This window comes from Dreissena polymorpha, chromosome 10 (genome assembly GCF_020536995.1).
Source record: "Dreissena polymorpha isolate Duluth1 chromosome 10, UMN_Dpol_1.0, whole genome shotgun sequence".
Classification (NCBI taxonomy): Eukaryota; Metazoa; Mollusca; class Bivalvia; order Myida; family Dreissenidae; genus Dreissena; species Dreissena polymorpha.
The window spans coordinates 15,214,043-15,241,939 of NC_068364.1; positions in this window are offsets into that span (position 1 = coordinate 15,214,043).

Genomic DNA, 27,897 nt, shown 5'->3' on the forward strand with positions numbered 1-27,897 from the left:
AAAATGTGTCTCCTTCTCAAAATCGCTCAAAACAGTGTTGAATATAACGGTACTTGACAATTAACGCATATACGAGGTACGTTTGTTTAACACGAATTTGGCAATCCTACTTTTTTAAAACTGAAAACTAAACGAATCCGTGTTTACAATCGTAATTATGCAAATGTGAGCAAACATAAAAACACTCACATACGAAACTACATTATGATATTCTGTTCAAAAAGCATAATATGGCATCTAACAATTGCAATTGCAACACAAACACTGAAGGCAAATGTATATATAAATCATATTAAAATATCAGCACTGATAACAAACGAATACATACCTAAGCAGAACAGTTTCAGTTTCAGTTTATTGGCAAAATCAGCAAATACATGTCTTTGGCCACATAATAAGCAAATATACATAAAGATGACCACACAAATGAAATACTAAACACAAAGCATTACACATAAATGGATAATTAAATGAATACGTGAATACATAATTGGTTTTCAACGTTAACAAGAAGCAACAGAATAGCTAGCTAGCAAGGTAATCAATTCTTTTTAACATAGCATGATAAATAAATTTGGAAATATTTCTTAATGTTCTAAAGTTAGTACTGGACATCATAGATGTGAACTTGTTGACAGTATAAAACGACTGGTTAACATTATACTTAATTCTTAAATCTTGATAAAGCGTACATATACATAAGAAGTGATATTCTGTTTCAACCATGTTACTGTTGCACAGTTTGCATGTCCTGTTTTCTCTAGGAATGCTATTGTATCTACCAGTTTCAATTTCTAAAGAATGAGCGCTTAGTCTAAATCTTGTTAGAGCTTTTCTATGACAATCATTATCAACGCAATCTATATATTTTTCAAATGTATAATCCTTTTTAAATTTAACATAATAATATAATTTACTTTGCGAATTTATCATATCATACCATGACTGGACGTATTGATCTCGAGGACGTTGTTTAAGATTTGGATAATGTTCTGTTATGTTAACATGTTCATGCAATAAATAAATAAAGCCTAAATTGTCAATAAGGTCTTTGATAGCTTTTGTCCAGCATAGTTTTACATTAGTGTTTATAAACGTGTTATCTGTGATATTCTTATCGTACATAGATCGTATAAGTGAGTGTGGTGAATTAATTATTTTGCACCAGAATCAAGGGACCTCTCTTTACATATAATAGATAATGGTAAACGCCCTAGTTCGCCTAAGACGGCTGCATTTGATGTCTGTTGACGTACACCTAATATGTATTTACAAAATTTCAGATGTATTTTATCAACCTCATTGTTTTTATAGACCCCCTTAACTTCACAACCGTATGTAATTATGGGTACAACAAGACTGTCAAAAAGTAACAGTTTTGTTTTTACATCAAGTTTTACTCTACTAAATATAGACAAAATGTGATTATATGCCTTTAAGGCTTGCTCATTCAGGGTTTTGACAGCGTCATTGAGTGAACCATTATAATTGAATTTGAGGTAAGTAAATTTGTCAACAATTTCAATTATTTCATTATTCAATGACCATAGATAATTATTCATAGTTTTCTTCTTTTTGAATGTACATACTTTAGTCTTTTTAACATTTATTTTTTGACCCCATTTTTGAGAGTAAGTATATATACAATTCAACTGGGCTTGTAAGCTATAAGGATCTGTTGTAAATAACGCTATATCATCAGCAAATAATAACATATGCAAAGATAGTCTGTCTATATCCTGACAAGTGAGTTTCTCAAAATCTAAACCATCAGTTATATCATTTATAAAAAGAATAAATAGGAGAGGAGAAAGAGGCTCCTCTTGTTTGACCCCTAATGAAATATCAAAATATTGCGAAAAGGAATTGTTATCAGTATCTTTAACACAGGATTTAACATTTTGATAGATTGACTTAATCATATTTAGCATTTTACAACTTACACCCGACTGAACTAATTTTACCCACAATGCGTCATGGATGACCGTGTCGAATGCTTTTTCATAATCTATAAATGCGCAATAGAGTTTCATATTATTTGCTAAGACGTTTTGGATAATAGAATGAAGTGTGAAAATGCAGTCAACCGTACTACGGTTATCTCTAAATCCACATTGAGCATCATTAAATATGTTTTCACTTTCACACGACTTATTAATGCGATTACGGAGGATTAATGAAAATATTTTTGACATTATGTTTACCAAAGTGATGCCTCTATAGTTAGAGGGATTATTCTTGTCCCCTTTTTTATATATAGGAACAATGGCGCCTTTTGTCCATGACTCTGGATAAATTCCTGTGTTAAAAATATAATTGAAAATATGTACAAGATATGGTGAAATAAAATTCTTACAGTCAATGAAAAAGTCTGCAACATTTCCTGTAATATCACTGATTTTATGTCTTGACATAGAAGAAATCACTTTAATTACTTCATCAGTTGACAAAGGACAATCTAAACACTCAATATATACTCCATAAGCTGAGTCCTGAAATCTATCATCGCGAAAGCAATTGTCGTTGGGCTTTGCAGACATGTTTTTAAAGTGATTCACAAATTCATTCACATTGATTATATTTTTCTCAGATTTATTTTTGCTATATGTTTTAATATACTTCCAGAACTTACGTGAGTTAGATTTGCCCAGTGCGCATAATAAGTGTTTTTCTTTATTATAATATGCAGTTTTAACTTTGCGCTTCAAACAACAATACTCACTTCTAGCCTTTAAAAATGCAACCCGGTTAACATCATTATTAACTAAAGTAAATAGTATTTTGCATTCATAAAATTTAGATTTGGCTAGCTTACAATCAGTATTAAACCATTTAGATTTTTTAACAGGAAGTGAGCTACTTTTCGGCGTAAATGATTTGCCATGTACAGAATAAGATAACTCATAAATAAGGTCAGACATCCTATCAATACAGGAATTTAAATCAATGTCATTGTTCAAAAAAGACTGAAGAACATTATTGAAACAATCAGTTTTTGAAGCAAATTTTTCATTTAAATCAGATTGGTTGTTATCATCCCATACAATTTTTTCGGAATGTAGACATTCATCGGGACCAGATAGACCAGTAAAATTCATACTAAATTCAATAAGGCAATGGTCCGAAAATTCGAATAAGTCATGAACAGTCATAACATTAAATAATGGAAATATAACATTCCGCGATTACATAGTCAACAACGCTAGCACCAAATGTTCTATTTAAATTGTAGCAAGTGAAATGACCCGGCTCAATTCTACCGTTAACTATACAAACACAACATTCTTTACACAAGTTCAATAATTTGTTACCGAACCCGTTCGAAATATCATCATTGGAGTTCCGTAACGGTAAACTATTTACATCAAAGTCCTCCACTGGCAGATTAATAAATCGTTGTAAATCAATATTTTCAACTAAGTCTGACCTTTGACCCACTCGCGCATTTAAATCGCCAGTAACAACAACATCGCCGACCTGTTTATATTTCCGTATAAGATTTGAAATATATTCAAAGAAATCATACTCAAAGAGTGGGAAATAAATTGATTTATATACGTTCGAATCTTCGGGTGGGATATAACAATGGATGAAATAAAGATTATTTTCAGTACCAATTAACGATTTCTTAATCTTAATGGAAATGCAGCCTAGCTCATTGAAATCGACAAGTTCAATGTGACCCGAATACGTTTTCTTATAATATACAATAAGCCCTCCACTACAACGTTTAGCTTTCTTATTGAATTTAGGTCTTGGGCTAGAGAAATTATCAAATTTGTCTCAATTAATATTAACATTTTTTGAATGCCATGTTTTACATAACAGCATAATATCACAGTCATTAATTAAGTTCAGAAAGTCATTATCACACAGTTTATTTACGATACCCTGAACATTCCAGAGTAAAAATTTGAGGTGCTTCTTGTTATTGTCCTACGTTCTCTGCGACCGGAAGGAGCGGTTTCTTGGTGCCGTCGGTGGTTCGTCGCGTTGTGGGCGTCTCTGATTTTGCGACGGGTTTCTGGGTTGGCGCGGCGGCATTTCCGGTACGGGGCCTGGGGGTGGATTATCGGCCGTGTATGACTGGTTATTGATCAACAGCCCGTCGTAGATCAGAGATGAGCGTTTATCTTCGCGGCGTGCTTGTAACATATATGGTATGAGCTTCTTCTGACGTTCTTGGATTTCGCGTGGGAATTGGTCACTGACGCGCTTGTCGACTTTGCATGAAGGGTCCATCACTTTTTTGTTAAACAGTCAATTTGTCCTGGTAATAGTTAAATCGAACAACTATTGGACGTTTAGAGCCCGTTTCGTAATTTCCGATTCTGTGTGCGCGATCGATGCGTATAGTATCCCTCGCACCGGACATTGCCAAATCCTTTTCACAGAATTCGTAGATTTTATTGGTACAATTTTCATGTTTGCGATCGTCGAAAGTGTTTTCCTTGTCAAAGTTGAAGAATAGTAGATTGTTTCGCATCGATCGATCTTTCAGGTCTACAACATCGTCGGACAGTGACTTATTATCGGCCCTAATTTTCTCAAAATCTTTCGAAATTGTTTCAAATGTATGTTGCTGGGCTGTCATTTTTGTTGAAAGTTCAATGTAATTTGTTTTTAACTCCGTACACTCTTCACTGTCAAATTGCCGACTTCTTTCCAATTCAATTAATCTCAAATCAACAGCAAAAAATTGTGTTTCAATGTCGCTAATTCGGGCCTCGACAAGGGTGACACTTTTTGCTATTTTGCCGATGTCAATTTCAATTTTATCGATTTAGTATAATTTAAGAAGTCTATTTTCCATTAAGCTAAGTTTGTTCATAACTGTAACCAATGTAATTTGTGAGTGATCGCCTATTTCCCCTGTATCGGTCGGCGCCGCTGTATTTCCGGCTGTATATGGAGGTGAAGGCGAGAAACCGTAACCGGGTGGAACAGTCTGTTGCTGCGACAGGTACTGCAAATGCGGCGGATAATATTGCCCAAACATATGAAGAGGTTGCGAACATGGCGTATATGGAGCTGACGGTGTAGATGGGATCGACGTCGACGCCGACGATGAAGTAGTCGGGGACTTTTCGTTACTGGTTGGGCGCTTATCAGGCTGGTCTGAGGTCGAACCGGGAGATGCTTCATCTTTAGTGCGCTTCTCACCTTTCTTTTTACTTGTATTTTTGTTCGCATTCTTGTTATTATCCGACATGATTCAATGTTGGTAAAGAACAACTGATCAATAGTTTTACATCGCGCACATTGCTGAGATGTCCAGTTTAAAGTCCGCAATACCACCGTAATTATTGTATATATTGTATTGGTATTAACAAATCCATGTATTGTTACATGTAATGTCCGAGAGCTAGAACAGGTATGCACGGGTATGCACAGGTAATCACAGGTAGCCTGTCCAGGCGGTTAAGATTCCGCGCAAAACAAACAAAGAAGACAAAGAAAGGATAGTAAAAAAAACTATCACGATATCACGAACTGTCGTTTGTAAACGTGAATTAATCCCAGACACTCACTACTCCGTTTGCGACCATAAAATACTTCCTACTATTATTTAGATTTATAAAAATCCATTTTTTTAACTATTTAGTTTTAGTTTTCAAAATTTGCGACCATCTTTACTGCGCATGCGTATAGAACTTACACTATGCAGAATACATGTCAGTTTCAACATAATATTTTATGTATTATTTATCTGTGTATTGAATAACTATATTTACCTCGAATGACATACCTATTTCTGTCCAGAATATATAATTAACCACTTAAATATTATATGTATAAAAGAACCGAACACAAAGTGCACATACGACTAAAGCATATATAGCAAATTGTCTAATACATTCACGCAATAAAGCAAACATAACTCGTCAGAACAAAGCCCGAAACAGAGCATGCATAATCACAAACATAGTATACAAATGTTATGTTTTATCAAATGACGTTTCAAAAGACTGCTATGATTTAATCAGAATATTCCATTGGTTTTAAACTCAAGTGTGATGAGTTTTGACATTCGGAAATTGATAACACAAATATATGCAGATATATATTGTAAATAATATTTCAATGTATGAAGATAATATTTACTGTCATAAAACTATATATTATCGGCTCTATGTTTACATGTTATAAAAAACCTTTTAAGACGTATTCAATATAAATTTTCAGGTCTTATTCGATAATAATTGTTTGTAAACATTACTTGGTATGCATAAACATATACTGACGGAGAGTTGTATGTACGCTATATGTGTAATGCTTTGTAAAAAAGAACACATGTTTCATAGCAATCTAACAAATGTAAAGTGACATCGTTATAGTATAGACTATAATATCATTTTGTTGGTATTTCAATGTTTGTAAAACAAATTCAACATTTAATGGAACACATTTGTTTCAATGAAATCCGCCCGATCACTTGTGAGTGCATATGCCGTGAATTAAAACAAAACGATTAAACAAAGGTTGTGTCTGCCCTAATGCAAAACATACAGATCGTTTTATGCAATGTAAAAGATATTATTTTGAATTATGTATAACTGATGTTTGACACGTTATTTGTTTAACTGTTTCTTCAACAACACGTAAAAATAAAAAATATAAGCTTCATTAACAATTGTAACCACTGTCTTCTCCTCGTAAGTGTTTTGCCTAATATTTTAAGAATTCCGATCATCGGTTTAACCTGTGTAACGCTTTGTGCATTATATTGGCAATTACAGGAGACAGACTAACGATTCATATCTAAACAAAGTAACGCTTTGTGCATTATATTGGCAATAACAGGAGACAGACTAACGATTCATATCTAAACAAAGGTTTAATCTTTATGCATGTCCCTCTTTAAGGTATTCTACAAAATGCTCTGACGCCTCGGAAGTTACAAGTTTGTTCAGTAAGTTATTTCCATCCACACTTTTTCCACACTCTTTTAAAACTACGGCTAGAAATCTCTCAAATGAGTTCTCGTGTTTAATGTGTATATCTAAACCATGATACTTGTTTTGCAATATCTTATCGTCATCCGTCAAATGTAAAAACACAATTTTGCACACTGGTTCTGTATTTTGGACATCGATAGCTCTCAGTAAATCGTTTATTAGACCGGTAGGCTCCTCTGATTTATAAGTGGGTAAATTTGCAAGATTTGTCACGCAAACGAATATCAAAAGTCTTTTTTGGTCCGAGCAAATGTCTGAAATGTATGCGTTTGAGTCACGGAGGTATTCCGTCTGAACATCGCGATCGAAGCAATACCTCGTAGGAATATCAGCCTCCATGGTTAAAACTGTTCCTAAAAGTTCTACAATGTCCCTTGTAAACTGATCAAACGGCAGAGGTAACAGTAATATAGATGTACTCGTTGAGTCCATGTTTTGTAACAAGGCTTGCGTTACACTCCTTTGTAATTTTCGACCGCAAGCGGGGCTATCGTAATCGTATCGTAGTCCTTGCGGAAAAGAGGCGTTGCTTTGCGTAATCTGTGATGTACTCTGTGTTCGCGTATGCGTGACTTTTCTTTGAATTTCAGGACTGCCAGTGTTGGCCAGAGACTGGAGTTCAATGATTTCGCCGATTTTACGCAAAGCACTTTTCTTGATAACATGTTCTGAAATAAAGAGGATAACTTCATCACAAATTCATCGCGGTTTTAGTTTATGCTATTTTTGTCTATCGTGGCATATCATATGTTTCCCATCATGGTATGGTGTATGGTTATCATGAAAACATAATTAAGAATAGAATCGTTTATATCAAAAGAAGTGTCTTTGTGAATTATAAAGTAGGCACAATTAAGCAAATACATCTCTTTATTTCAATCATGTTGCATATTTTCAAGTTTAAAAGCAAATTGTGCACTGTGTTGTTCCATGAACTAAGAACTACGACTACAGCGTTCGACAACATACCCGACGTGCAAAATGCTGCAACTGCTAAAGTCAATTACTATAACTAAAAAATAGGCGAATATTAAACGAAATGTACCTATATTCCACGACATAACTTTACACTCAGAATGGTTTTCATCGATATTTGTTTTTGACAATCCTGGCTTGCAGTGTGTTTCCAACACAGTATGCCATAATGTTGAACATTATTGTGACTATGGGTCATATATTTCATTTACATTTTCTATAACAGCAAGTATGGTCACATATATATTGCCATGACATCACGCCAACTCTATTCATAATTGACTATGTGGTATCGCCTCTCACTTATATGTGTCCTTACTATATTTTTATTCTATCAAAAAGAATAGAAACGAAAATTACCCGTGCTTAAAATAACGATACACTATAGAGTACCAGACTGGCGGTGAAAGCTTATGGGTGTACAATATAATTATGTTAAATAAAAATCTGCCTCAAACCGATTAACTAATTAGTTAATTTATACCGTAATGTATCAAACGTACCCGTATTTGTTAACAGGAGGGCAGTCCTATGCTGATGATGATCTTGCTTGGCCTTGTCTATAAGGAATAGACAATCAATATTGTAGTTGGTTAGTTACTAATGGTACACTAAGAACAACTATATTATTATGTATTACACACCAAAAATAATATAATAAATTAAAATTAAATCTGACTTTCTTGCCAAACAACAAAGAACTTGCATCATTACATCAGTGCAAATATAAATTAACCGTAATGTATACGATTTAAATACATTATGAACAAAAGAAAGTAGCATTGCATTTATATTATTCTATTACTTAACGTACGTGTTAATTTCTTTTTGTACGTTCAATTTCATTCCAGCTAAACCTGTGTCCAGTTCGAGTACAATCTGTAGTCAGATTTAGCCCATTATATTTATTCTAGAAATAACAACATTATTTATTGTGCTATGCCTTCAGGCTTTCATGATGTACATTAAGCATTATTTCATCATGAAAGGGATGGAGCTATTATGTTTTTGTATATTTCCATGACGTTATTTAATTTGTATTACTTTGCATGTCAAGAAAGAAAACTAAAAAAACATTAAGCTGAATTCACTACAGTGTGATTGACGCACATAAACAATAATTATGCAATCGTTTGAATGTATCAAAACATGTTCCACATATCAAAATACCATTTCAATTCAATCAAAGTATATTACCTTTGCTGTGGCAACATAACTTTCTCAATAAGTTGAACTTCTGTATAACTACGAAGAAATAAAATAAATGTATCAGCCTCATAATGATCAAATCTACCAAATTTGCATGGTTTATTTTTAATTGTTCCTACATATTTACATACATTTTAACATCACAGTTTCTACAACTGCAATGTCACAAATGATTAGGCATACGTATTATATGCACATATAATTATTATTGGGTTGCACTCTAATTAATGCGATAGTTTTCACACGCAGTCAATAAAACATATCTAAACAAGCGATGTGTTTGTCAGAAACACAATGCCCCCTACTGCGCCTCTTTGAAGCCATATATTTGAAGGATGACCTTGACCTTTCACCACTCAAAATGTAAAGCTCCATGAGATACACATGCATGCCAAATATCAAGTTGCTATCTTTAATATTGCAAAAGTTATTGCAATGTTAAAATTTTCGGACGGACGGAGATACTGACTGACGGACAGACAGACGGACGAACGGACTGACGGACATTTAAAAAACTATATGACATCCTTCGGCGGGCAGAAAAAGACAGCAAACACATTAACTATATCGAACTAAACGCCTTGTTTAGAGTCCTTTGTAATAGACTAGCTGTAAAATCCAGTAACTTTTGATGACGATGATGATTATTGATGATTGTGATGGATGATTATACTAACACTAATAATACTAATTAACGATAGTGTGAATGATGAATGATGACGACGACGACGATGATGATGACGATGACGATGATGATGATGATGATGATAATGATGATGATGATGATGATGATGATGATGATGATGATGATGATGATGATGATGATGATGATGATAATTTTTTTTTTTTCATTTATTTTTCACATTTCTTTACATTGTAGTTTACATCCATAATTACTAGAATACGGAAAAACATAAGAAAGTGTATGATAATAATGTACATTTTGAACTATAACATATCAAATATTTAGCGTATGCGTGATTATATTTTAAAAATTGTTTACATTGCCAATGTTAGATAAAGAGCTTTGTGATTTATAGCAAAAACATAAAACTAATAACTATGTTTACTAAACATAGAGATTTTATATCTAGAAAAAGTAAAGAAAATATTTTACAACAAGATTTGTTTCAATGGAATTGTTGTAAGTATTTGTTATTGTTTTTAGAAGGATTTTTTTTTATTAAATTGTTTTGCCATAAAATTTGTCTGGGTATCATTATTTGTGGTTTGTAGAATGTATGATTCACCTAAATTGAATCCATTTTTTTTGGTGTTGTTCATATTTATTTTTACAAGGGCAATCTCAGATTCAATTTTTATTCTCGTATTTAGGTATTCAATAAAGTGAGGAAAGGTTGGTATGCATTTTTTGTATTTCATTTTAAATATAAAAGATTTTAATAGTATCACAATAAAGTTAAAAACATCAGAGTGTAGTTTTTTCTCAGTGCATCCAAAGAAAGCATGAGTTTTATTTATTTCAATTAATATGTTTTGACTGGCAAGAAACGTTTCCATCTTTTTCCATATTATTTGAATGTGTTGACACTCCCAAAATAAGTGGTCTATTGTTTCGATATGTGATTGACAGAAATCACATAATGTGCTGTTGCTTAGTTTGCATTTAAAAAGATATGTGTTTGTGGGGACGATTCGCATGATAAATTTATATTGAAAGCTGCGTAAAGACATGTCGATGGTTGAAATGTGGGGAACAATATGGATTTTTTTCCAAGTGGTTGAGTCTATATCGGTAAAATTCGTGTTCCATTTGTTTTCAAGAATGTCATTGTCCTCGTTTTGTAACTGAATATTGTATATGAATTTATTAGGATATTTTGTTTTGATTATTGCTTTTGACAACGTTTCGTCTGGTTGATTGATATCGAGGTCATGAATGCTTTCTTCAGTTTTATATTCTTTTGGGATTGATGTGATTAGGGTATTGAATTTCATAAAATCATTGTTATTGATGTCGTAGAGGTATTTAATGTTTTCAAAATTATACATGGTTTTATTTCTAAAGTCAAAAAGTTGATATACGTATTTTATCCCTCTGTCATACCAATCGCGATAAAATAATGTTTTTCCGTTTGCTGTTATTGACTTGTTATTCCATATTATTTCCTTTTTGATGCGTTTTTGTGAATGTCGTGACTTGTATATTGTATTTGCTGCAGACCACGATGTAATGACGTCGTGGAAAAAAGTGTTACCTCCGCTTATTTCTGTTATAGTTTTTTCACTAAGTTCGCTTTCAAAAATTAGTTCGTTTCCATATTTATTTAATATCAAGTCCCATAAAAGTTTCCATTTACCACAGTTTTCTGAGTCTAAATATCTTTTTATCCAGCTACTTTTTATTGAAGTTAAGAATTTATTAATGTTTGTAAGGTTTAAACCACCACTTTCATACTTTTTATATAAAGTTTTTCTTTTAATTTTGTCCGGCTTGTTGTCCCATATAAAGTTAAATATACTGTTTGTTATACTATTCAGTATTGAGCTCGATGGGTTTGGTAAAACTGAAAATGGGTAGATTAATTTTGGCAACGCAAAAGTTTTAATGACAGTAATTTTGCCCATTAAGGTAAGTTTCCTGTGTTGCCATTGTTTTAAACATGTGTTAAACTCATTTAGCTTTGGGATTAGATTATTTTGTAAATTCAACTCACTTTGGTTACAAAAAGTAATTCCTAAAGTTTTTGCTTCTTGAGATGTCCAAATAAAAGGTCTTTCATTGCAGAATTTGATGTTGGTTTTGTTCAAGGATCCAATTCGTAATATCGTTGATTTCGCGGTATTAAGGTTTAGTCCTGATATCTTTTTGAATTCATTTAGGGTTTCCACCAATGCTCTAAATGATTGCTCGCATCCATTGATGAAAAAAGTTGCGTCATCGGCGAAGAAGGTTTGTTTTATTTCTTTTCCCAATACATTTATTCCTTTAATTTTGCTATTTTGCTCAATGTAGTTTGACAATAGTTGCAAGCATATAATAAATAATGTGGATGATAATGGACAGCCTTGTCTGACTCCTTTTTTTATTTCAAAACTATCTGAAAGATGCCCATTGTTTATGATTAGACTTTTTATGTTAGTGTAAAATACTTCGACCCATTTAATCAGGCTTGACCCAAAATTCAATTTCTTAAGACATTTTAGTATAAATGAATGGTTAAGGCTATCAAAAGATTTTTCAAAATCTGCAAAAAATAACAGTCCAGGTTTTTGTTTTACATTTAAGTGTTCTATTACATCAAATATCAAACGGACATTTTCTCCAATGTATCGATTTTTCATAAATCCGGTTTGGTCAAAGGATATAATTTCAGGTAGGCATTTTTTAATTCGGTTCGCGATGGTTTTTGTAGCAATTTTATAGTCTGTATTTAATAAACTTATAGGTCTCCAGTTTGCGAGATAATCTAAATTTTTTCCTGCTTTAGGTAGAAGTGTGATAATACTTTGTTTTTGCAACTCAGTAAGTTCGCCTTTACCAAACGAATAATTTATTGAATTTATAAAATAGGGCTTCAGCGTGTTCCAAAACATTTTATAAAACTCGACTGTTAGGCCATCTGAACCTGGGCTTTTGTTGTTACTCATTTCTAACAGTGCGATTCCGCATTCATATTCGTTAAGTTTTCCTTCACACAATTGTTTGCTTTCGTTGGTTAATGTTTTAATTTCAGTGCTGAAAAAAATGTTGTTATCATCTTTTTCTTCTGGTAAATCATTTTTAAACAGGTTTTTATAGTATCTTACTTCGGCTTCCATGATTTCATCCTTTGTTTTAAGTGTTTTACCATTTTCGAGAAGTGTATTAATTGCTTTTCTTTCGGCATTTCTCTTCTCTAGGTTTGCAAAATAGGCTGTATTATGTTCATTGTTTTCTATTTTGATAGCTTTAGCTCTAAGTATTGAACCATTTATTTTTGTTTCATAAATTTGTTCTAGTTTCAGTTGTTTTTGTTTGATAAATTCTGAAAGCTCGTCGTTATTGTTATTTATATTATTATTATTATTATTATTATTATTATTATTATTATTATTATTGCAAACCATTTGTTTTTCGATCAGGCGAATCTCCTCTTCCAATGTGTTTTCTTCTATTTGGGTTTGTTTCTTTTTGTAGGACGTATATTTAATAGTTTCATTTCGTACAGTACCTTTTATAATTTCCCAAATTGTATTCGGATTTGAGTCTGGGTTAGCATTTACCACATCGTTTATACTTATCTTAATCTTTTCTTGATATTCAATATCTAATAAAATAGAGTTATTTAATTTGAAATAACCTGGGCCTTTTCCTAAAAGAGATTCGTTGATTGATAAATATACTAGAGAATGGTCGGTTTTATATCCAGGTTTTATGCTACATATATTGATTAAGTTACATAAGTTTTCAGATATCAGGAAATAATCAAGTCTACAATGTATTGGTGGTTTTGTATTTGAATGCCAGGTATATTGTAATTTTTCTGGGTGTTTAGTTCTCCAAATATCTGTTAGTTCGCATGTCGATATTATATTTAGAAGAATATTTCTGCATTTTGAGTGTGTTTTATTACTTCCATTCTTCTTATCTATATTTGTGTTCAAGACAGTATTAAAGTCTCCACCTACGATGTATGATTTTTCATTATGCTTGAGCAGGTAGTTTTGTAGTGTATTAAAAAGTGTTATGTCGTCAGAATTTGGTCCGTAAACGTTAATTAATGTGATAATTTTATTTTGAATTTTAATATCGGCAGAAAGTAATCGACCCTCTATAATTTCTGTGCTTTGGATAATTTCTATATTGCTTTTAGGATGAATAAAAATCCCAACCCCTTCGCTGTTTGTTTTATTTCCACTATAAACGAATTTCCCGGGCCAATCCTGTTTCCATTTTTCAAAATTATCTTTTGATAAGTGGGTCTCCTGTAGCATGTATATTGAGTGATTTAAACCTTTAAGCCATTCAAAAATGTGTAATCTTTTGTTTTTATTGCTTAAACCGCGAACATTAACTGTTGATATTAAGGATTCCATCGATGATTGTTTATATAGTGTGCATAGTTTTTATGGCAAAACAATTGTTGTGTGAACGCATATTGCGTTTTTATATTGAGATAGAAAGAAATCATTTTGTATTGTGGTCGTAAAAACGTAGATCGTCTTATTGTGTAAAAACATTATTTACTAGTGCAAAATGTCATGTTTAAAATTACACATGAAATGTTTGCAAATTATTGGAGGTAGTTCAATAGTAATATGAGATGGATGTAGAAAAGATTTGTATCAAAAAGTAAAAAACAAAAAAAACAAAATGATAACGTAGAAAAGGAACGTTAATACACAAATTAACACGATAAATGTGACAAATAGAACAACAATAGAAAACGACTATGCATACACGTTTTAAGTATCCCTTTGTCCATGACAAAATGCGAAAAACAAAAGTGGACAAAGAGATCATAACGTGTTCTGCTAAAATGCATGCCTATCTTTACCTATTTTCACACCATTTTCTTGGTAGGGATTTTTGTAACAATTGTTTGCTCTAATTGTTTTATTCCAAGAAAAAAAATGTATAGGTAGTTAGAGTTTTCTTGATAGTTTATAATTAAGGCATGTAAATTATATGTTTTATAAGCCTCATTTGACGCTATGCCATGTTTTAATTTACATAACATGATGATAATGATGACGATGATGATGATGACGATGATGACGATGATGACGATGATGATATGATGATGATGATGATGATGATGATGATGATGATGATGATGATGATGATGATGATGATGAAGATGATGATGATGATGATGATGATGATGATGATGATGATGATGATGATGATGATGATGATGATGATGATGATGATGATGATGCTGATGATGATGATGATGATGATGATGATGATGATGATGATGACGATGATGACGATGATGACGATGATGATTATAAATTACCAAATATTATCAGAACTATTATGACCGTGAACACCGACATCGTCACAAGTCCGAAAATAACAAACGTTCCAAACGACTCGTATTCGTGGTCTGAAATAACAAGTATAATACAGTGCATGTATACATTGATAAAACCAATCTCAACTAAATGAAATTATGTTTAAAACATAACATTGTATAAATGCAAGTTTAAACGCGCATCTCGTTATAAATAAAAACCCGTTTTTTTTTTAGTTAACGAGTATTTTCATATTTAACTTAAACCAATTATACTTTGAGAGGCTATATTTCCGTTTTTTATTGGTAATTAAAATATATTTTGTACATTGTGTATTTTTCACAAAATATTCGATTCATCAAACTCAATGTCAAATTATGAATTCGCTAAGCAGATGATAATTAATGTAACATATGTATTATGTCTTCGTTTGATTATCTTGTGGTATTGCTATTTCTATTTTGTTCCTTCACGTTTTCTTTGCCCACTTGAATAATAGATCTTGTTAATCAAGTAAGCATTGTTTGCAAATGTAGCTCATTGTCGTTGTAATACATATCAAATGTAGGTAATCGTATAGCAATACTTATTATAACGTAATTTTAATATCTTATTTTAAGTTATTTGTAAAATATGTTTTGAGGCGAATTTTGTGTCACTCGTAGCGTCATATCGAGACCTTTTTAAGAAACCTCAATACATTTTCTCTGTAATATAACATATAAATATATAGCCCAATTATAAAACAACACATTTAGAAAAACTGTGTTTATGCAAAATTCATGTTTATTAGAAAATTAAATAATTTTTTTTGCGGATAAAACTGTGTATTAGGGGCTCGCGTATAGATATAACCAGCTATCACAAATCTCAAAAGGTGTCATTGAATGAGATAAGACAATGTGCAACCGTACCTGTCACTGGGTATGTGGTCGCCAATGCCGGGTCACAGAACAGTCGGACTACATTGCTAACGCTGCAGTACAACTCTGAATCCGTGTACGTTATCTGCGAAATAATAATACTCGTGATGCTATATACATTACAACGACAACAATATAAATTGCAACAGTATCATACGGTGGTGATTCTATTCCGCTGCGTTTTTGCCAATTAGTGTTGCGCTTAGAAATCCACTTTTCTTACATAGAATTGTACACTTGTCTTTAAAGTTTGCGTGTATATTTATATTTGGAACAAAGTCTGTTTACACCACGACCTAACCCTCCCCATCCCACCCACCTAAACTGCGCTATTTTTTAAACACCAATGTTTATTCTTAGACATTGATATACACTATACGAATCGTACCTCCATTCTTCCGGTACCGTGGTCTATATTCGCTAAGTAAACCGTAGTATTTTGGTCACTCTGAAATGTTAAATTGGTGAATTACTACATATCACCTATTTGCCAAACAAGGCCACATGCGAATATCCACCGCAATTTGATACCACAATTATCTTCATTTAAAAAGAGCTCCTTCTTTACAGATTATGCACATGCCAATGTCTTGTAAAATCTTTAAAAAAATATATTTTTATCACATACACTTACAAAACAGTGTTGGAATATTTAAACTTGTCTGAATGAAGTCATTAAAACACACAGTTAAGCGGGAGGAGAAAAGCGTAGCCAAAATTCTGATGTTGATGATGTATAGTACCTTCAATACTTTTTTAAAGATATAAAACAAATAGGACCAGTACAGAGCGGCATAACGTGCTGACGTTTACTTACCTAATAGTTGATGTAGTGACGGTCTGAAACAACATTGACTTAACAAACGTTCTATAGAATGACCAAAGAAATTACAGGATGAGAAATTTGATGTTTTACAGAATCGAAATTTCAGTCTTATTACCTGTCTATGGATGTCCAGACGAGTACTATTGCCACTCAGTGAGGTGAAGGTCACGCGGAGGATGCGAACATGCGCCGCGTGTGTCAAGGTCAAGTTTGACAGACATGTGTAGATAGTACTGAAGTCTATGTCGGTATCCTGACATGGTCCCGGACATGTGTTCTCGTCTATTACGTGACAATATAATAATAATTTCACTTAATATTTACATGCGTTTAATGTATTGCCATCATCTTCCTAAAGCTTGTTTAAGGTACGTCATGACAATTGACACATTACGTAAATGTGTTGGTTCACTTGCTAGTTAGTATGCCAGTAACAATAAGAACCATAGCATAACTTTTGCTTGAGTTTTATTGCAAATAGTTAAGTGGCTTAAACGGTCCTAACTCTGAGTATGTCGAAAACATCCGCAAGTTAAGACGATACATTTGGTTTAATTATTCCAAATATTATAAAGGTTTGTATGTAAATGTTGTTCAAGCTGATGTTCAAAGATACATAATTACGATTATGTTTGAAATATTTCATCTATCGTCTATATTTATATGTTCATGAGATATTAGTTACCTGAAGACGGTATCATAAGTTTGTCTCCGATAACAGTTAGTTCACGCTCGTCTTTTCCCGTGACCTTGAAAATTACATGAATGATCGCTTGTTGTGAAACTGGAATCCCAAGCCAGCAGTTCTGTAAAGAGAAACATGAGCAACAATTTATTATAAAAATATATAACCTCTTTGAACATATTTAGAAAAAAACGACTGTTGAAATTAATGATTTGTTAAATAGTTTACTACCTTAACCATTTAAAGCGCGAAACATGAACATTTAAAGACCAGTTAGTTCAATACATAGTTTGCATAGCGTTATATTCTTGGTACGCATTCAAAAACAAAAACACTATCAATATTCATTTAATTCACACCTATCATAATAACACAGACCACTTACGATTTGACTGAAGTTTCGAAACGCTGATATGTCAACTGACCAGAAATTTGACATAAGGAAGGTGTCATTCCGGAACAGATACTCGATATGAAGCCGACTCGGAGTTTCAGACAGGTCTGAAAATCATGGTAAATGTTTAAGCAGGTTAGGTTTTAGCCGCGCTTTTTGAAAATGGAGTTTAATGTATGTGCGTAAAGTGTCGTCCCAGATTAAAGCCAATCAGAGAACACACTTTACGCCTAAACTGGACTTTGTCTATGAAGAGGCTTTCTTTAAACGTAAAGTATCATGCAAGCGGAAAGGTGAAAGCGTTGTCCCTGATTAGCCTGTGCACATGCATTAAACCCCCTTTTCTCATAGCACAACTCATTTATAATTTTGTAATAATAATTGAATTGCGTCGTACACGCTAAGCGTTTTTCAGTGGCCTATTCGCGTCATGCGAACACTTTGTTTATTTTCATATTAGGTCAGCAGTGAGTCGAACCCAATCTGATAAGTTATCATCTCAACAAGCACGTTAAATATAAAGATTTGGTATAATTTAATAAGTAATATCAACGTTTTGGTCCTGTTAGAACGAACCGTATATCTGGGAAAGAATAGAAAGATATATTATAAAATCACGATCAGATACGCGATACTCGTTCTTTAACCAGACTCGAGCTTTGCTCTCGCCCTTTATTGATTTACAACGAACGATGCAGTAAAAATCGTATGAAAGCATAAGACGCCTTTCCCGTTATCATATCTAAAACCTGTCCAATTAATACATCAGTGTTCGAAAGCCGTCGATATATAAGTCTGTCCAATTGAATATATTTTCTGACGTGGACCATTTCTGAAATTACCATCGTTTTGTTTGCGATCGCCGATTGTTACACACGTATGAATGCTAAAACACTTGTTGCATTCGAAAAATATACGAATCACATTTGCGAATCCGACGCATGAAAAAAATTTCTATACGTTTACGGAGACTTAAATACATTTGGGCCATGCTCTGAAAAAAGGGGTTTAAAGCATGTCGTTAACTGTCGTCCCATATTAGCCTGTGCAGTCCGCATACATCACTTACCGACAAAATAGCGCGTGCTTTTAGATACTACGTACTAAAGAATTCATAACTCAATGGTAATGCTTTGAATTTCTTGTTATATGTTTGGTGTTCTTTACATAAAGCTGCTCCAAGGTTTAACTTTGACTACATAGTATTAAGCAGTAAATATTATAATGTTGTACGAACCTTCAATTACTCACAATTTAACTAATTCATACTGGAAATAAATCGTTGTTTTATAACATTAAAATGATGTGTAAAACAATTGGAGCTTATTTGTCACACTTCAGATTTGTATTGGGAAATATTGCCTTAAATAAATAAATTTGTAATAATAAATAGGCATATACTGGGAAACGCTAATTTTTAAAAGCTTTGAGATAATGATGGTTGTCTCAAAAGACAGCAGATAGTTGTTCACAAAATTATACAGACTTTAAATACATAAAGCAGATCATACTGGTTTTCTTACGCAGATCATTTTAGCTGCATAAACTTAAAGCTATCGGGTGAAAACATAGCATTTATCAAATGCACATAACTACTGTCCCAAATAAAGCAATTGTAAAGATCCACTGCCTTTTTAGTTTCACCTGCCATGTCGTGTAAATAAAATATAACGTTAATATCGCATGTATGCAATCTAATACTAACGCAGGTAATATTTAAGTACAAGTGACTTTGACACGTATATAAACCATATTTTCCTATATTTGCGTGATTAAATTTTAATGTATTTAAAAAAAATAGTACACGGTACTTTCATGGACTTATATTATGATTGTGCATGCTTAGGAATCCCACACATATCTGAGCATTTGCGTTTAACCTATACATCTCACATAATGCCCATGCTCATTCCAAATAGAGTGAGTTCCATAAAACGCTTCATTACACAAAGAACATGCATGCACCGGATAGTGCCAAGATATGAAAGACACGTAGAGACCGCTGTGATTAATTTCAGAAACAACAGTGTCGTTAACCTATTTCCATAAGGCCAGAATGTAATTAGAAGTTTGTATGAGAATCAATTAAAATGAAGAAAGAAGAAAGCATTCGCTATTTCTGCTATTAACTGATGCATTAAACGAGTCGTGTTGTCTAAATACTTATTTAAATCACCCATAACTACCTCAAATATATTAAGTTTGATTGACATACATAATTGCAATATTATGCGTAGGGATAATTTGATTTGAGCAATGTTTTATTCACAGAAACATTTGAATTTTAGTTAATAATTTTTCCTAAAGAAGAATGGATTGCTTTGTGCTATTCAATTCTAAACAGTTGCAAAAAGTTCTATATATGTTCTTTTGGTACAATATATATAAGAACCACTTATATCGCCCGGTACTGTTTCATCTTATATATGCTATGTACTGTATGTACTATAAAGGCTTTATGTTTACCACTTATATCGCCCGGAAGTAGGGTGAGGTGTACTGTGGACGCCTTTGTGCATAGTCCGCGTGTTAGGAGGTTTACGTCAACGCTTCTTGATAAATCTGCTGAAAAATTAAATAAACTAAGTTTTAAAATTGGGCCGTGCTCTATGAAAAGGGAGTTTATTGCATGTGCGTAAAGTGACGTCCCAGATTAGCATTGCAGTCCACGCAGGCTAATTAGGGACAACAGTTTCCGCTTTTATGATTTTTTTCGTTTAAAGAAAGTATTGTATTAGTAAAAATGCAGTTTAGGCGGAAAGTGTCATCCCTGGTTAGCCTGTACGGACTGCACGGACTGCACGGACTGCACAGGCTCATATGTGACGTCACTTAATGTACATGCATTGAACCCCCTTTTCACAGAGCACATCCCAATTACATTTTATAATATTGAGTCGGTTGATTATACATTCGAATATAGTCATCAAATACATTAGATAACTATGGATTATAAACAATAAAAGATGGTTCAAATACATGAACCAAATTAATTTACTTCACGACTTAATGTATGTCTTTCCTCTTTCACTGTACAATATATACAACACATCTAGTTATCGCGCAACATCTTTACTGCATGCAAGTTATATCTTAGTTATTGTATAGTCCATGAGCACGTTTGGGTACACCAAATGAAAGATCCGTTTCGGCGTAATCAAATCGAGAGAATCCATATAACATCACCTGGTCGGTTAATTATCCTTAAAGGGGACTTTTTACGTTTTGGTTAATTCACAAAATTGAAAAAAAAAAACGTTTCAGATTCGCAAATTTTCGTTTAAGTTATGGTATTTGTGAGGAATCAGTAATACTGAAAATTAACCATGCTAAAAAATATCCATTATTTTCATCTATTGATGATTTTAAAACCTGAAAATTAAAAAGTGTTGCAACGCGAAACCATTGAATAATTTCGAGAGTTCTGCTGTTGTCGTTATATTTTTTTGATACTACGAGGATTGCTTATATAAAGTATAAAATACATCACTTATTGTATGAGCACGGATGGCCGAGTGGTCTAAGCGATAGACTTTTACTCCAGGGGACAGTGGTTCGAGACCAGTTGAGGGTTATTTTTTTCTTTCTTTAATTTTGTTCTTGTTTTTTTACTGGAGCTTTTTAGATCAAATATTTACATTTATCAATATAAAGTATTTAATGACAAACGTCAATACATGCCAACATCTGTGAAAAGGTCACTTTAATAACAAATTGCCAAACAGTGTCTTACTAAACGAATGTAAATAACTTGACAAAAAATATATATATATATACCCATTCATTTAATAAGCGATACCACAATAGGACGGTCAATGCAAATGTCAAGTAATTTAAACCGAAAAATATCGCACACTGGCCAATATAAATTCACAAAACATTTGACGATACATACACATAAACCCCGCAGCGTCACAATTCAAATTTATTACAAATACAATAAATCCGTTGTATTACCATTAAAAAACCCAACGGCATGCGGAGCAACACAAAAGTAACCTTTTGAGGTAAGATGTAAACTTATTAAGCAAGTATTACATTCTTATAAGCCTTGCAATGTGAAAAAGGGGTTTAATGCATGTACGTTAAGTGTCGTCCCAGATTAGCCTGTGCACAGGCTTAGAAGAGACGACAAATTCCGCCTTTATGGTATTTTTTGTTTAAGGAAATTATCTTCTTAGGAAAATTTTTTTTGAAGTAGCCTGCAGTTGCGGAAGCAAACAAGCAATCAATATTACCTGTTCCATTTGTATGTTCCATCGGAATGTACTCGTAGTCACCCATTGCGTTCTACAAGTAGAATAGTATGTACATGGACGAGTTTCGGGGTTAAACGTCCATTAAAGTTGTGAGCAAAAAGTATGTTCTTACTCAGCAAATGGATGTTTGCATAGAAATTATGTTCTAAAGCAGGGCATACAAAAAACGCAGAGCCTTCAAATACGGAAAAGCCTCGTTTGCCAGCACAGGCTAGTATAAGGCGATATTTGACAAAAGAAGTATGCTTGAAATATGCAAATGATGCCTCTATGTAGAGTAGATTTTCTATAACATTTAGAATACATTTTACATAAAAAATTATATATTTAATATTGCAGGCATATATCATATTCATATTTCTCATAAAATAAAAATGGTAATACACCCAAAACAAGTATTGTTTTATATAATGCTATCTCGTTTTGTATTGGTAAGTCGATCAAGTAATGACATAAGGAGATGGATGATAAAATTGGAATTTAGCCAGAACTTGATGCAATAATTATCATATTAAGATAGCGTTGGAATCAATCGGCATGTTACAAAGGTGGTATGTTAAATGTGCACGATCAAAATAGTGCCGTATTGCTACATGAAAACGCGGCATATAGATAATCCAAAATATATAGACTTTAAATAGTAAAAACATTGTTTATAAATTAAAAATATACTGTTAATGTATTATAATTATGCGAGTTGTAGCTGTGACATCAATATGTATTGCAATGGACTGTTATTGTTTATGATTTTCTACCTTAAACGAAGCTCTCAACATTTACTAGTTCATTTGTAGGACAGAAGAACACTACAACAAACGAGCGGATGGAAAAGGGCTGGAGCAATGCGCCAACCGACATTTATTGCTAAATAAGAAAGCAATCGTGGAAAAGAACATATATAAAAATTGGCAAATTGGCCCATACAGTTGGATGAACAATAAAGTCCCCAAGCCATGTCCAAAATGCTATTATTTGAACAATGTGGGAATTCATGTTCGTATTAAGCTACCAAAGTAACCTTATGGCGCATTTATAAATCCAATGATCAAAACGATGATAAGGGAAAGAAAACATTATTATCACCATTGCACATTTCATAATTGAATCCATATTGGCAAGAATCTTAGAGCTGTATTAAAAAGCTACGTTGTTATTTCATCTAGTGTGTTTTATATTTAAAAGATCATTATTAAAGATGTATGAACAGTGTATATTTATTGAGCAAAGAGTGATAAATTATAGAGCATCTCAAATTAAGTGAAACAATTCGAATATCATAAAAGTGAACGTGGAAAGTAAGCTGAATAGTGTTTATGTGTATAACATACTGACGGCAACTGCTAAACGATTTGTGCATTTTTACTTTGAAAACCGACATCAAAAATCCACACTTGTCCACAAATAATTGAATTTGATTGTTCCATCTTATTTAATTGAGGAGCGCACTAAAACACATATCAATATTAAATTTCGTTTGTACGAGGAGATAAGACATTTGACAATGTAAATGCTCTCTTTGTCATTACTTACGTTAGTTTGAAAGGACAAACTTTATCTTCCGAATGTTGAATACAATCGTTGCAATTTGAGCTAATTTCAAGAAACATCAGACGACTTATATTTTGCTATTAACGAGCATGCACTCAATACCTGCCAGAGACGATTTTATCGAAAGATGTGTGTTTATATCGGTTAACTGCAAAAGTAACCTTCACAGCAGTCAGTAGCAGCGGGTTACTTGCGTGTTTGTTAAACGCTGCTGTTTCAACATTCACATCAAATTAACATCTGACAAATATAAAGGTAGAATAATAAATAACGAATATGTTTTTGTTCACAAGAACGTCAAATTTTTATCAAAATTTGAATACAGATATAACTAAATGGCAGAAGAAAACATGTAAGAAAACACACATGTGTTACATAGCCTGCCACTCTAACACATTTCCGATGCATTTCATAATAGTAGTGGTAAAATTAGGATTCTGACTCATCTCGATTTTTAACCATGAATATGGTTGAATTTTATTTTTAACCATCTTGTGGTTGAATTAGGTTTTAACAATGAATATGGTTGAATTGTATTTTAACCATCTTGTGGTTGAATTTGGTTTTGACCATCTCGTGGTTGAATTTTATTTTTAACCATCTTGTGGTTGAATTAGGTTTTAACCATGAATATGGTTGAATTTTATTTTAACCATCTTGTGGTTGAATTTGGTTTTAACCATCTCGTGGTTGAATTAGGTTTTAACCATCGCGTGGTTGAATTAGGTTTTAACCATCTCGTGGTTCAATTTAGTTTTAACCATCTCGTGGTTGAATTTTATTTTTAACCATCTCGTGGTTGAATAAGGTTTAAACCATCTCGTGGTTGAATTAGGTTTTAACCATCTCGTGGTTGAATTAGGTTTTAACCACCTTGTGGTTGAATTAGGTTTTAACCATCTCGTGGTTGAATTAGATTTTAACCATCTTGTGGTTGAATTTGGTTTTAACCATTTTGTGGTTGAATTTTATTTTAACCACGTTTATGTAATTATGGTCATTTATGATTGCTTAACCAAGTTATGGTTGAATTTTAATAAAAAAATTCAACCAAATTAAAGCCACACCTGAATCATGAATCGCGAAATACATGAAAATTCCATTTTCTTATTATCGTGACGGGGCGGCTGGAGGACTTTCGACCGTTTAGGCCTATGCAAAATATTCTCCTTTTATATGTTTAATTTCCAAGTCTTGGTAAACAATGTCGTTTGGTTTGATCATTCCGAGTAAGAATGCCGTGGTACTGTTAAAAAAGATATTATTTATTCCAGTTCCACAGAAAGGTCAAGCTTTCCCTAATATATTCGCCTATTGACTTTCGACCTTGAAGAAACGTGTTTAAACCCTCCCACCCTCCATTAGCTTCAACCCAAGGGGTAACATTCTGTTTAAGCCATATCTCCGTAAACTCTGAAAACTCAGGGTCGTTGTTGGATTTTTTAACCATCTGCTGTTGAAAGGTATACAGAGTTAAGATTCTCCCCTAGTTAAGATCTGGTAGCATCTCATTCGCAAAAAGTACAAATACCGTTTTGCATACCGGAACGGAATTAACCAAATCAAAGATAGTCTTGCTGTACTTGTTATTCTGTAACTCTAAAAGACCTTTTTGTAAATAAGTATTCATGGTTTGTTTTGTATATCCTATTTTGTAATATTTAACCTTTTCCAAATTACATGTTGTTTTTGACGACACCCATAAGAATCAAAATGTTGGTGTAAAACTCCAACCCAGGATTTTAAATAAATGTGAGCAAATCTTGTCGTAAAACTTTTTCTTCTCAATGGTTTTCAAAACCACGAAATCCTCCAATTTACACATATGGTTTCGGTTGCGTAGAATTTGAAATAGGATATACTGAACATTTATAAAGTTCTTACGTTTAAGTTCCATTGGTTTATCCTTCCCATTAATGGAGTCGTATAAGAACGAAAGCTCCTTAAAATCTTCGATTATTTTGTCCTCTAAATGCTCAATATCGTCTATACGTTTTCCAACCCAAACGTAATAAATAAAGTTTGCATTTTCGTAGTGGTTGGCATAGTTAAGCTGTTTTAAAAACATTATAATGGTATTCTTGGTTATTCTCGAGTACTTAATGTGTGCGTTATCGGAGTCGTTTAGCAGACGAAACGTCTGAAACTTTTGATGTAGCTTATCAAACACCTCCTGTGGAATCTTGCAGTTTTGCTTACCCTGGTACTGCTTTATGCACTCGTGAAAGTGTACTATACGCGAGTACTCGACCTTCGTAACAATTTTAACTTGATCGTAGTCTTTGTGCACCGCCTGGCTTGTTTCAAGAACGTCGTGTTGTGTTGAGCATATTATAAAAAACTTTTTACTGCTCTCGTCCATTTCAAATTGTCTCGGGTCGTTATTTTGACAGACGTCGCACACCGTCTTTTGCACCGAGAGAGGTTTTTGTATCTTAATGTTCCAATTCTTATCCTCCACCAACTCGGACGAAATGGTCACGTACTGTTGATACAGCGTGTTTTTCTTCTCTTCAATGTTAGCATTTAGCATTTTGTTCAGAATCGTCATATACTCCTGCACCAGTTCCGTGGTTTTAACGATGAACGCGTTTTTAATGAGCACGCAGCGCTCTAGCTCTTCTTTCGTTTCATGTAAATAACGCACTGTCTCCTCCGTAAATAACGGAGAGGAAAGTAAATCGGTCACGGTTTGCAAGGTGGTCTTTGTCTCCTGTTCTTCCTGTGAAAAGCGGGAAAGAATTTTGTTGTGTAATGAAATAATATTCATATTTACGTCAGACATTGTTTTCATATATAATATATATATTTTATATCATAAAGATCACGAGGCTCTTGACAGGATAGGTCGCACGGTACGATGGGTTAGGAAGTTTTATATTACAAACAAAATTGAATTGACTTAAGTATTTTTTTACTATATATAAAATGGATAACACAACGGTACAAGAGTTGATTCAACGGCGTATTCAGCAAATTGAAAATCCACCACCACAAGATGAGCATCTAAATACATTTTTACAAGATTTAAAATTTTCACAAAAAATAATGAATTGTAAAATAGCCAAATCGAATAAACCTGTAAAAAACAGTTGTGTTTATGGTCATCCTATTATGGATTTAGTAGATTTTAAAAAGGATTAAGGTTCATTTTCATACCCAAACTGGGTTTGAAAATGACTATTACAAGTCTATTAGGCTTTTATTGTCAACCCATGAATTAAACGATTCGGGATAACTGAGCCACTTGACTAACGACTTGTTTCCGCGTTTTCGAATAACTTTTTCAATTCTATATACTTCTTGACTCGTCTTTTGTAGTTCTTGTTCATAAAACGTACCCTGTATTTCCTGACCATTATAATCAGTGATTTTATACGTTGGTGGATCTGTATATTGAACTTGTGACACTGTAAACACTTCCTCAGTCCATCTAGGCGTATATCCTTTTTCAAATATTCCCTTTTTCTTAGTGATTCTCACCTTATCGCCGACTTCAAATATTGGCTTACCGTACTTTTGAGGGTGTTTGGAGTACAAATTGAACCAAACTAAGCTTTCGTTTTTTTTATCACTAGCATCAACAGGTGTCAGTTTGATTGATGAATGCTTTGTGTTGTTATAATCATTTACCATTTCATATAAGACATCGATATAATTTCTGGTAGAGTTGGCTGAAAAATATTTGAACATCTTTTCCTTCATTGTTCTGTTCCACCGCTCTACCACGGAACTTTTCTCTTCGTTTTCTGTGGAATACAACTCGACTCCCATCGCCATTACATTTTTATTGTAGAACTCTTTTCCTTTATCGACCCACAACTTTTGGAGTTGCCTTTCCTTAAATATTTTGTGAAATGCTTCTGCTACCTCAACTCCGGTTTTACTCTTTAATGGAACAATCCATCCATATTTTGAAAATACATCTATAACTGTTAGCAAGTATTTTACACCATTATTAAACTTTGCAAAAGCTTGCATGTCTACTAAATCAGCAGCCCATATTTTATCAATGCCATGGGCAACGACTATTCTTTTTCTAAAACGTTTTACAACGGGTCTATGCAGTTCGTCTGCGAGCTGATCAGTCCATTTTAGTTCTTTAGCCACGACTTTTTTTTCCCCTTATAACCTAACCCAAACTTTGCCTTGGTA